Source organism: Hemicordylus capensis, chromosome 2, assembly GCF_027244095.1.
Source record: "Hemicordylus capensis ecotype Gifberg chromosome 2, rHemCap1.1.pri, whole genome shotgun sequence".
Lineage (NCBI taxonomy): Eukaryota > Metazoa > Chordata > Lepidosauria > Squamata > Cordylidae > Hemicordylus > Hemicordylus capensis.
In genome coordinates this window covers 374459847-374472670 of record NC_069658.1, presented here as the reverse complement: position 1 = coordinate 374472670, position 12824 = coordinate 374459847, and positions in this window count along the sequence as shown.

The following is a 12824-nucleotide window of genomic DNA, read 5'->3' as shown; positions in this document are numbered from 1 at the left end:
AAGTGAGTGTGCATGCAGCATGCACAGAAATAAGTCGGGATAGGAAGCTAATGTGAATTTATACAGCTGTCACTTCTGTATAGAGAGTCAGAGAGACAAATAACCCTAACACTGGGCACCTGTGAGGATGGTTCAGTGTTATCTCAGCCCTGAACTGTAATCAGAGCATGTGCCATACAATTTGGCTTGCCCCATAAAAGCAAAACTCAGCATGGCTATGAAACAGCATAAAGCCTATGCCAGAGGATATACTTACATGCAACTAAGGGGCCAGTGTTACACTGTACAACATCAGAATACTGTATACTCTATATTCTACAGAATACTGTAGAAAGATCAGCTGATGGTGCATGCCCCTCTCCTTGGCCACATGCTTAATTTAAGATGTGAGGAGTGTGCTCCATGTGGAAGCATTTTCCCGTCTCAAAAAAGCGAAAGATTGGATGGATACATACAAAAGCTTCCCAGATGGAGCACCAATCTCACACATTATATTCTGGAGGTAAGCTGGAGGTGAGGGGCACAGTCTGACTTCTCTACCACATGAAGAGGATGTTGTATTCTAGCTATTAATCTTCTGTGTTTTGCTGTTTGGAAGTTTGTCCCAGTGAGGATCCTGTGGAGGGTGGTGTTGGTGGGGATGGGTGGAAACAGAAAGAAAAGAGAGGGAAAGGAGGAGGAGAGAAAATGGAATTGTTGTTCTGAATAAAATCCTAGTTATACCAATTTTAGATTACTTTGTAAGGGAAAGCAGTTATAAAACTCTGATTACTTATTAAGGTTACTTTGTGAGGAAAGCAGTTATAAAACAGAGGAGCACTGGCCTGCTAAACCAGGCCTGAGATGGTATTCTCTTGCTGACTATGTAAAGGGGAAGGCCCACAAAACTGCAAGAGGACCGATGTCCCCAAATAGATTAGATTACATATTAGGCACTGAGAGGGAGTGTCTATGCTATGGCAGTGGGAAAGGCTCAATTACCACTTTGGTGTGACCTTGAAACCTGACTGCTGAAATAGATTTAAATAAGTAGCTATTCATAGCAGCAGCACTGATTATTAGTGTGTTACAGTTTCAAAATGCTGAAGCTGTGCAAATACTGATGATATTTCAGACTAAGTAAATCCTGCCTACTGTACTTCTAGATGCTAATCTGTTGACAGAAGTTGCTCAGACCTCCACAATTACAGCTACCATGTTATGCTAAAAATTCAAATATGTTCACAAACTATGAATATATTTTGCTCACAGAGTGTCATGCTAATATGTGCCTTTACATAAACTGGACAGTTTTAAAAAGTTTGCAGCAGAATCCAATTACCTTGCCAAATGATAACACTATACTCTCTTATTGCATTGCTTTACAAAATCTAACAGAGAAGAAAAGATGAGTGTGCTATCAGATTCCCCTTTAGCACAACTGCTCAGAATGAGATGGCTGCTTCTGCACCTAAAGAAGATCCTAATCTTGATAGGGAGAGCAGAGTTACTGAGCTCTTCCCAACCAAAGTGAAATGTTTTAATAAGACATGTTCCACTCACTGGGCAGGGATGGGATTGACTTGGTAACCCCCCTGCACTGGCATGGATGCATTAGGTCAACATGGCAACAATCTTGCACTGAGGGTAGCTCAGATTACATGTTTTGCATCCAGAGGGTACCTGACTCTGTCCCTTGTCTCTAGGGATATGCACAAAATGGATTTTGTGTGTTGTTTCAAACTCAAAATGAAATGCAAAATGCTGAAAAACGTTTCAGCAAAACAGCGGACAAGCCAGCTGTTTTGATGAAATAAACTCGAAACATGTTTCGAGTATTTTGAGCGCCATTTTGATTTTCCAGGGAGAGCTGGTCAACCAATTGGGGTTGGTGGGTAGACCAGGCCACTCTGGACTTAGCATGTCAACTCGCCTCAGAGGACTAGTCCACCTAGTCAACCAGTCCTCTGAGGCGGGCCAACATGTTAAGTCCAGGGTGGAGGCTTGATCTACCCACCTCATGCATCAGACTAAACAGTCATCCAAGGTGGGCAAATATGCTGTCTGAAGCGGAGGTCTGGTCTACCCACCAGCCTCAATTGGTAGATCAACTCTGCCAGGAAAAAGAGCCCTCTAAAATTGTGCTTAGAATACTCAAAATGTTTCAACTCAAAATGGGGTTGTTGTTTTAAGCTCGAAACAGGCCCTTTATTTTAAGGGCATTTTGTTTTGAGCTAAAAATGTTTGGCACATCCCTAAGTGGCACAGTGGGGAAATGCACTTGACTAACAAGCAGAAGGTTGCCAGTTTGAATCCCTGCTGGTATGTTTCCCAGACTATGGGAAACACCTATATCAAGCAGCAGTGATAAAGAAAGATGCCGAAAGGCATCATCTCATACTGCATGGGAGGAGGCAATGGTAAACCCCTCCTGTATTCTACCAAAATAAAACCACAGGGCTTTGTAGGTGCCAGGAGTTGAGATCGACCTGACGGCACACTTTACCTTTACCTGTCTCCACTTTAAACAAGTTGTTCTAGTAAGAACTAATCAGCTTACTTTCCTTTCACTGTTTCTACATCTGGACTAAATTTGGTGCAAATCAAGGTCCACAAGTTACATCTCTTGCACCTCAAATATTCATGTGTCTGCCATCTTGGATAGTAATAATTACAATCTGCACCATTGAGGTGTCCCTGTGTGTCACTCACTACAGTTGTTCCAAATTTGGTTCATATCAGTTAGACAGTCCTCAAGTTAGTGCACTTGTGCCTCAAAAGTTTATGCATCCACCATCTTGGATTGGGGAGGGTGACATCATCACAAACGACACCATTGGGGCATCCCAACGTGTCCATTAAGCAGTAGCAAATTTGGTTCAAATCAGTTAGACTGTCCACAAGTTAGCCCACTTATGCCTAAGATGTTCATGCGGCTGCCATGTCCACCATATTGGATCAGGATGGATGACATCATCACAAATTATGTCATTTGAGGTGTCCCTATGTGTCCCTACAACTGTACCCAATTTGGTTCATATTGGTCCAGGCGTTGCAAAGTTGATTGGAGACACACACACACACACACACACACACAATGCCGGGTGATCTCATAAGGAGACTTCAGGAAGTGGATTTGGGAGATGCCTCCCTATGTCTGAGACCCTGGAAAACAGCTGCCAATCAGATAAGGCAATGCTTTACTAGATGAACCAATGGTCTCAGATGTATAAGGAAGCTATCAGTGCACTGGAGTGGGATTGTGGTAGGGGAGAAGAAGAGCTTAGGAAGAATCTTGTTCCTCCCCTGTGTTTGTCTCCATCTCCTAATGGTGTACAGACTAAAAGGGTGATTAAAAATGAAAGTCTGTTTTAAATTAAAAACCCTGGTTTTCTGACTGCATTCTGTAGGTGTGCAGTGTACAGACCCTGCCTACCTGCTGTGAAGGAATGAGGCACAAACCTCTTCTCCGTTGTAAATATGTATATATGTTGGCTGGTCTCTGTGTGGGGTCAAAAGTTCATTCTTGTTTTTCCATAGTTTCACTTTTGGTTTAGCATTTTGACAGTTGATTTTTTATTTTTTTTATTTTTTGGTGGTGGGGGGGAGATTTTTTTAAAACTGAGGTAATTTTTTGTTCTGATTGGCTGGGCTGAGAAACTGATGGGCCAGAGAAACTGTATATATTGGGAGAATCCTAGTAGTGAAGTCAACAAAGTCTTGGGAGAGAGTCTTAGATAGAGTCCTGAATCTTAGAGTCAGAGTCCTGGAAAGAGAGAAGTCAAGAGAGTCCTGGCAGCAGAAGGAAGAGAGAGTTTGGAAGTCTTCAGAGAGTGAGCAGCCAGGAAGATGAAAAGAAGGCTTCGTGCTGAAATCACTGGAAGAAAAGGAAGAGCCAGGCTGCATTGAGTCCCAGACCTGTGCCAAAATTAGAACAAAAAGAGTCTGCCCAGCAATGCCAAAGCTGAAAAGTAAGAATGTACAAGAGGACTCTGAGTAGGGGCCTGTTTAGAGCCAGGTAGTAATTGTGTTTCTCCAGCTTTTTATTTTCCCTGACATGCTCTGTAAGTAGCTGTTTTGAGTTTGTACTTTTTCTGTAAAAGAAATGTTTTAATTGAACCAATTGTTCTAAAGTAAATTTTCTCATTAAAAAATTAGAAGCTTGTTGAATGTCTCTCCCCCTCCCCATGCCTGTAAGCCTTTCCACACTACTGATGTTTGTTTTTGGTTTTGTGAAATTTTTGATAAATGTGAAGGGCTGTTGTAGTGGACCCAGGCATACCAAAAGTCCGAACTTGGTGGCAGTGGTAAAAAGGTTAGGAGAACTAGAGGGCTGTTCCTCCACACATGGTGGTAGAGGTGGGATCTGTCACTCATGATAGTATGGTGGGAAAGCTGTTCCTTCACAAGTGGTAGCACAGTAAGATAGCTGTTCCTCCACACATAGGTCACCTGTGGTAGCATGGAGGGATAGCTTTCCTCCACACCTACACATGCATGCTTTACACATGTGTAGTGACTGTACAGACAAAGGTCATTCACACAACCCAAGACAGTGGGGCGGAGAGGGCTGGGTGAAAGGCAAGGGCACTCTTACTTTCTCCTCAGATGATCTCTCTTCTACAAGCCCTACAGCTTGCATATCATGCGCACCCAATGAACTGCCATCTGGAGGCCAGGAAAATACAGTTCTGACTCCAGAAATCCTTCAGTGCACCATGTGAGGAGAGTGGTGCATTGGAGAATTTCCCCACAAGCCAGGCAATCTAGGCATCCAACTCTATGGCTGCAGGCAGCCCGAGCAGACATATAACTAGGTACCAGGGTAGAAGGGCACACTCATGCCCAAAACCTTGGTAATAGCTGGGAGGGGGGCTACCTGGCAGGGCAATGCTGGATCGAGCCTGATCCTGGCACTCCACATCTTGGGTAGGGCTGCACATGTGAACAGCATCACAGTCTAGTGAACTAATTTTAAAATGAGTTTTTAGGCGACTTTTAATTGTATTTTTTTATTTTCTTGTCACTTTTTTGACCGTTATGATTTAACGCATTATGTGTTTTTATTGTATGTTTTAATACTCTGTTGTGAGCTGTCCAGAGAACAATTTGTTATGGGGCAGCTAAGAAATATTTTTATATTATTATTATTATTGTTGTTGTTGTTGTTGTTGTTATTTCTTGTTTACACAGTCAGACAGGTGTTATTGACTGGTTTGTTTTATCCAGACATTGAGTCCTTCCCAAGGAACTGGTATGGCTGAATTTTTATTATTATTATTTTTGTTTACACAGTCAGAAAGTGTTATTCACTGGTTTGTTTTATCCAGACATCGAGTCCTTCCCAAGGACCTGGAATGGCTGAATTTTATTATCATTATTGTTCCTGTTATTATTATAGATATCGTCGCAGAATATAGGCTGTTCCTAGTAAAGTTGCTTTTTGTAATTGGCTGATGGTGATTTCTGTGGCCCCTATGATGTTGAGGTGCTCTTCAAGATCTTTTGGAATTGCACCTTGGGCGCCAATTACCACTGGGATTATTTTGGTCTTCTTCGACAGCCTTTCAATTTCAATTTGTAGATCTTTGTATTTTGTGATTTTTTTCTATTTCTTTTTCTTCTATTCTGCTATCACTTGGTATTGCTATGTCGATTATTTTAACTTGTTTTTCTTTCTTTTTGACTACAGTTATATCTGGTGTATTGTGTGGCAGATGTTTGTCTGTTTGTAGTCGGAAGTCCCATAATATTTTTGCATCTTCATTTTCTACATCCTTTTCAATTTTATGGTCCCACCAATTTTTGGCTACAGGTAGCTTGTATTTTTTGCAGATGTTCCAGTGTATCATCCCTGCTACCTTGTCATGCCTTTGTTTGTAGTCAGTCTGTGTGACCCTTTTACAACAGCTGATTAGGTGGTCCACTGTTTCATCTGCTTCTTTACAAAGGCCAGCGTGGTGTGTGGTTAGAGTGCTGGACTAGGGCCGGGGAGACCCGAGTTCAAATCCCCATTCAGCCATGAAACTAGCTAGGTGACTTTGGGCCAGTCACTTCTCTCTCAGCCTAACCTACTTCACAGGGTTGTTGTGAAAGAGAAACTCAAGTATGTAGTACACCGCTCTGGGCTCCTTGGAGGAAGAGCAGGATATAAATGTAAAAATAATAATAAAAATAAAAAGGCGGCACTTGCTGTTTGTTGTTGATTTTCCTACTTTTGCTCTTATTGCATTTGTTCTTAGTGCCTGTTCTTGTGCAGTCAGTATTAAACCCTCTGTTTCTTTCTTCAAGTTGCCATTCTTAAGCCATTGCCAGGTCTTGTTGATGTTTGATTTTCTAGTTATATTGTGCAAATATTGACCATGCAGGGGCTTGTTTTTCCATTTTTATGCATCACCATCATGATTATTTAGTTGCAATCCCAAAACAACTTGAAGAGCACCTCAACACCATATGTGCCACAGAAATCACCATCAGCCAGTTACAAAAAGCAACTTTACTGGTAACAGCCTATATTCTGCGATGATATCTATAACAATTGACAATAAAATTCAGCCATCCCAGGTCCTCAGGAAATTCTCGATGTCTGGATAAAACAAACCTGTCAATAACACCTGTCTGACTGTGTAAATAAATAGATGATGATGATGATGATGATGATGATGATGATGATGATTGAGAACCAAGCATTTAACATATTTCTGATAGCAGCTGGGTGAAGTTGAGAGCGAGAGGACACCTTACCACTGCTGGTGGCAGCAGCAGCATCTCCTCTAAACTTCAGACCAGGTCCTGCATTCCCAGAAACACTGCCCAGTTCTGGCCTCCACATATGTGCGGAGGTTGAAACCAAGCCATGCTGGAGGGAACTCCAGACTAGGTCTGGAATTTAGAGGAGCCACCATTGCTGCCGGTACTAATGGTAAGGTGCCCTCTTGCCCCCCTCCCCCGCCGTTATAAAATGCAGGTTTCTCCTTTGCTTGTTCAGGCAAATGCTCACCGGATTTCCCTTTACAAGCATACCCCTCAAAACTCTGAACCAGTTCTGGACCAGTTCCATTCGAAATAGGCTTGGTTTAATTCTAACTGAAATTGGCACCCCTTTTAGGGTGAGCTGGTTCAGTTTGAGTTCAAACCAGTCAAGCTGACCCAGTTCAAATAGAACTGTGTTCAAATAGAACCAATTCCACACATGCCTACTAAGGGAATATTGAATTTCATCCTTGAACCACCACAGTAGGCTTGCGGGCCTACTCTAAATTGTTGTGAGAATTAACTCTCAAATGTGGTGCATGCTGTGGTCTCTTAAGTGGTTGAACCTCAGGCAAGAGATGGTGCGGGCTCTGGGGTACTGAGCTGCTTAATGAGTCACTGGGATTTTTACTGCCAAGCACTGTCCAGTCCCACTGATCAATTGTTGGTAGTATTCACCAGTCCTCCTTCCCACCTTGCCTGACTTCCTTGCCCACTTTTAGTATGTTTACTTGTCACACATCAGAATATTCACATATTCCTGACTTAAATTATTTTTAAACACAAGACATACATGAAGTGAGTTTAAGCACACCCGGTCTAAATAGAACAATTTTATTCCCACAGATTCTAGTGGAAGCTGACCTTCAATTGAAATAAATGAGGTTTAAAAAGCTAAAGAGTATGTATCCTTGGTTCAAATCACTGTTTTTGAAAACATTTGAAGAAAGAAGGATGAATGACTAAAGTTATGACTTCATTTTAAAAATATTCAAAAGTTACCCACACTCCATACATTTCCAGAAATTTTCAACTGAAGTGGGAAGAAGAAATATTCTGGTACAGAGATGAAGTACACTTTGCGATACAATGATGTGCATTCAGAGACACTCTTACCTCCGGTCTTTGGGGCCCCAGATTGTGGGGCCACCACCCTGTGCCCTGCTCTGCCACTTCCCCACTGTGCCGAACCGCAGCTTTTCTGTAATTTTAGCCGCCATATGCGTGGCCAGGGGGTGAGTCGAGCAAGCCTCCCCTCCCCCACTCCCCGTGGTGGAGGCAGCAGTGAGTGGAGCGGCCACTGGGCCTTTCCTTCCAGCCCAGAAGCCCTTGAAAACTGTGAGGTGCAGCTGCACAGTTCAAATAGGTCATCGCAAGCCCATGCGATGATCTATTCAAATTCCACAGGTGTAGCTTGCAGTTTTCAAGGGCCGCTGGGCCAGACGGACAGGCCCAGAGGCCTACTCGTCTCACCCCCTGCCTGTGCACATGGCGGCAGACTCTTTTCCTGTGTTCCTAGCATTGGAACACAGGACGCTACTTTATACCAAGTCAGACCCTTGGTCCATTTAGCTCAGTATTGTCTACACTGACTGGCAGCAGCACTCCACAGTTTCAGGCACGGATTTTTCCTAGACCTATGTGGAAATGCTGGGTACTTCTGCATGCAAACCTGGTGTGGTACCACTGAGCTATGGCTGCTCACTATAAGCAGAGGCGTTCTTACCTACAGACCTTGGAGGCCCCAATCTGTGGCCTCCAAGGTCTGGGGGACTGCAAATGGACAGGGGGGGCATCCTGCCACCCCCCCATGCCTGCCCCACCACTGCCCCAATGTGCCAAACCTCCGATTTCCCCCCTCTTAATTTTAGCTGCCATGTGTGCAGCCGAGAGGTAGTGGCCGGGAGGTGAGGTGAGCTGCCCCCCACCGTGGTGACGGTGACCCTGTCCATCTGGCCCAGTAGCTCCTGAGACTGCAAGGCACTCCAGCCTGCCTGCACAGTTGAAATAGATGTTGCAACACCGCCTGATTGGCTCATCCCGCCCCCTCCAAAATCGGAGGTTCAGCGCAGTGGGGCAGGAGTGGGGTGGCAGCAGGAGGTCCCAGAAAGTAGATTTCAGGGGGGCCTCATGGCGGGGGGGGGGAGGTCGTCATGGTGGGAGTGGTCTGGGCACCAAAATTACCTAGGTGCACTGCTGTATGCATTAATCACAGATGCATTTTGAGAAGGGTGAAGGGAAAGGAAGTTAGTAGATTTTGATAAAATACCTGCCCACGCTATCAAAAAGAATTATTTATTCTCATGAATTAATCATCCAAAAGACAGAAGAAGAGGTCCCCACTTCCCATATTTGGACTGTAGTGTCAACCTTGTTCAACTGTGCAGTTGAATGCAGAGTTCAACTGTACGGTTTAATGTTTTAGAATTTTGAATCTTATTGTATAACATGGTTGCTTTCTTTTGAGCTTCCCCTTCTGTTTTCTTAAAAATATAAACAGTTCTGACATACTCTATAGCAACTTTCCTATATAGAATTTTCCCATATACAATTTTACAAAAAAGAAAAGAAAAGCTCAAAAGTGGGGGTGGGGTCCTTTATATATCAAAAAGTGTTCTTCTTCAAGAATTCTTGTCTGTAGAATGTTGAAAAATGTGACTTATCTCCTAGTCCAATCTGAGCATTGTCTTTTGTACGATAATGTGTCTGCACAGTTCTTTCATGTATATAAGTACATTCTTGGCTTTCAGATCTATATCGCCCTTGCTTTGACAATACTTTCTTCCCCCTGGCCTGTCAGGAATTAAGTACTGCTGTTTTCTAAAAGAAAGGGGGGTGGGGGAGAGAATGAGAACAGTCTTTTTCTCTTGGCTTCGGTTTCTTGCATCTTGAGCGTCTTCAAAGGGATTCTACAGGCCCAGCATAATTTGGAAGATAGTGTTTAAAAATGGACCTAATTCTTGGAAGTTACAAAATCTTTCTTAAATGCCACTGCACAAGTAACACACTTTCAGAAGGATGTAAACAGATTTTAATGGGTCCAAAAGGGGGCAATGAAAATGGTGAGGGGTCTGGAAAATAAGCCCCGTGAGGAGAGGCTGAAGGAACTGTGTATGTTTAGACTGGAGATGACTTCCTGTTACCCCAGAGGGCAAGATAGATTTAATGGGCTTAAGTTACAAGATTCTGGTTTAATATTAGGAGAAACTCCTTAATGGTAAAAGCAGTTAGTCAATGGAACCAATTACCTGTCTGGTGAGGAGAAACTTTCTGACACTGGTGATTTTTATGCAGAGGATGCAAAGCCATCCCATGGGGAAGCTTTAGGACTGGGTTTACTGTATTGAACTGGTGAGTAGAATGGGATGGCCTGCAAGCCCCTCCCTCTCAATTCTATGATCCTATCTCCAGACATCTATCTATCTATCTATCTATCTATCTATCTATCTATCTATCTATCTATCTATCTGATAAATAAATCTTTTCTTCCCAGAAACATTGTGGAGATTCCATGCCCACATTTTTCAGCAGTGTCTCTGTAATTATCAGGTTTCAAATCATACTTTCCTAGTTTGCATGATATGTACAAACCAGCCCCATCCATGTGTCCAGGGAAAGGGATGTAAGTGTGCACCTCCCTCTCTCCCTCCCTCCCAGTGTGCTGCTGCCCTACAGACTTGTGCTGTAATGATTAGTCATTGTGTGTGGGCAGTTCATCCAAACAGCCTTCACACACAACTATGAGTCTGTAGGATGGTGCACCAGGAGGGGAAGAAGAGGACAGTGTGTATACTGTCTCATATAATGTGCAGTGCCCTGCCAATCCAAGTGTGGGGTGAGCACACTGGCTCTGAGCATCACCAAACCCCACCGAAACTGCTAGCAAGTTCACAGAGGGGCTCTGCCACTATGAACAATTGTGTCATTGCTGCAGCAATTATTCTCCCTTTGGGAATAATGGAAGAATTGTTGCTGCAGTGATATCACAATTGATAGTAGTGATGGAGCCTCTGCAAGTTTGCTAGCAGTGTCAATGGATTTTGGAGATGCCCGGAGCCGGCATGTGTGCTCTGCACTTTGATTGGTGGTGTGATGTGCAGTATGCAAGCCTATGTTCCTTACTGTGGGTGAGGCTAGTTTGAACATATTGTCCATGCCAGCTCATTGTAATAAAGTAAAATATAAGGATCAAAGCAAGGCAGTCACAGTATTGCTCTTCCATGAAGGTTGCTTTGGCTGTGGACCCTGTTTCCTGCTTGCTGACTCAGACCTCTTTTCCCTCTTGCTTCAGCCACCCTTTTTATTTGCTGCTTGACCTCTGTCTCATATGCCTGGTCACACTGGCATGGCTGGATGAAAGAAGAGTAAGCAGGGCAGGGAGAAACAGAAAACTGGCATGGCAAGAAAGAGCCAGTGATTTTCTAGAGAGGGCAAAATTAGTATTACTTGTATCTCTCTCCTGCCCTTCCTTAATGGAGCTCTGGGCAGCATACATGGTTCTTCTACCCCTTTTCTTCACAACAGTCTCATGAGGTAGGTCAGGCTGAAAGATAGTGACTGGCCCAAGGTTGCCCTGTGCTTTTTATGTCTGAGAAGTTACTCAAAATCAGGTCTCCTTGGTTGTAGTCCAGCACTCAAACTACTCCTCTAGTATGCTCCCCTCCCCCGCACTGTGTCCTATGCAGTCAGCATCTGCATCAGAATGCTCCAGAGCTAAGTCAACCCACTGTGAAATGCATCATGAGTCTCAGGGACAAAAGAGAGTCCAGACATCTTACAATATGATGTACTCAAAAATAGTAGCAATGCAGAATCAGAAACATACATCTGTTATTCTACTGAAGTGCCTTAGGGCAGACACAGTGAAATCCACATGCTCCAGAGGTCATAATCTGATACACATTAATCCCCCCAGAGGTAATACCAATGAGTTCCTGTCTGGGGTGTTTCATTGGAAGCAGAGATTCAGTCTGATGATGAGCAGCGTATGCTTCTAAAAGCTGAGGTCCTTTGAATGCTTGAGCTGGCTCTCATATTCATGGCTAACTTTTAAGAATGTGAGAAAGTCAGTTGAGATCAATGGGGCTAATCACACACAATAATTAAAGTAGGAAGGGCTGGAGAGAAATCAGTATTCTTCAAGCCTGAGCCCTTAATGATCAAGGGGTTATTTCTGTCATTGATATTCTAATGCAAGGTTACTCAGTCCAAGATAAATATAGTTGCCTGTCTCCTATTATTAAAAGGGAGACATCATTTTCCCACTACAAAAAGTAATTTCCCCCATGTAGTGATATAATGATTTTATAAACAGACTGAGTGATGTCCAGAAAGGGCTGGGCATGCCTGGATCCCATTAATATCAGTCACTTGTTAACCACTCCACTGTGCTCCTTGGCTTCAGCTGGTTGGATTATATATTGCATTGCATTGCATTGCTCGCTCTCTCTCTCTCTCTCTCTCTCTCTCTCTCTCTCTCTCTCAACACCCCCGCCCTGCTTTCCCTGTCTTCCATGCATCTGAAAAAGTAGATTTTTGCCTATGAGCATTTATGTTACAATGAATCACTCTTTGAAGTACCACAAGTCATTTTGTTATTTCAGCAGACTAAATGGCTACTCTTCTAAAATAATTTGCTTTTCTGAAAAAACAGATGTAAGCTGGTGCATGGACAAAAATGTTGGGATTTCCAAACTGACATATCGACCCCTCCCAGCTGTTATGTCATGTGTCACGTTGGTTGGATAGCTGATCTGACCGATCTGCCGTGCCCTGCCCTGCTGTCTCGCCCTAGGACAGGTAGCAATGTAACCCAATCCTCATACGTATTTACTCAGAAGCAAACCTCATCTGACTTCCTCTTGAGGCAGTATGCATAGGACTGAAACCTAAAGCAAGAGCTTTTCAGGGATTCCTTGCAACCAGAGAGGAACCCAGTTCATATTCTCTGCCTGGATCTGGCCCCTGTCAGACACTGAAAGGCGAAGGATAGAGAACACTATCCCCAGCTTGGCCAATGAGGACTGGGCTCCTGCTATGTTCATCAGCTGTGGTTTTAGTGCAGGTGGGGGTTATGGGTATGGCCAAAGGAG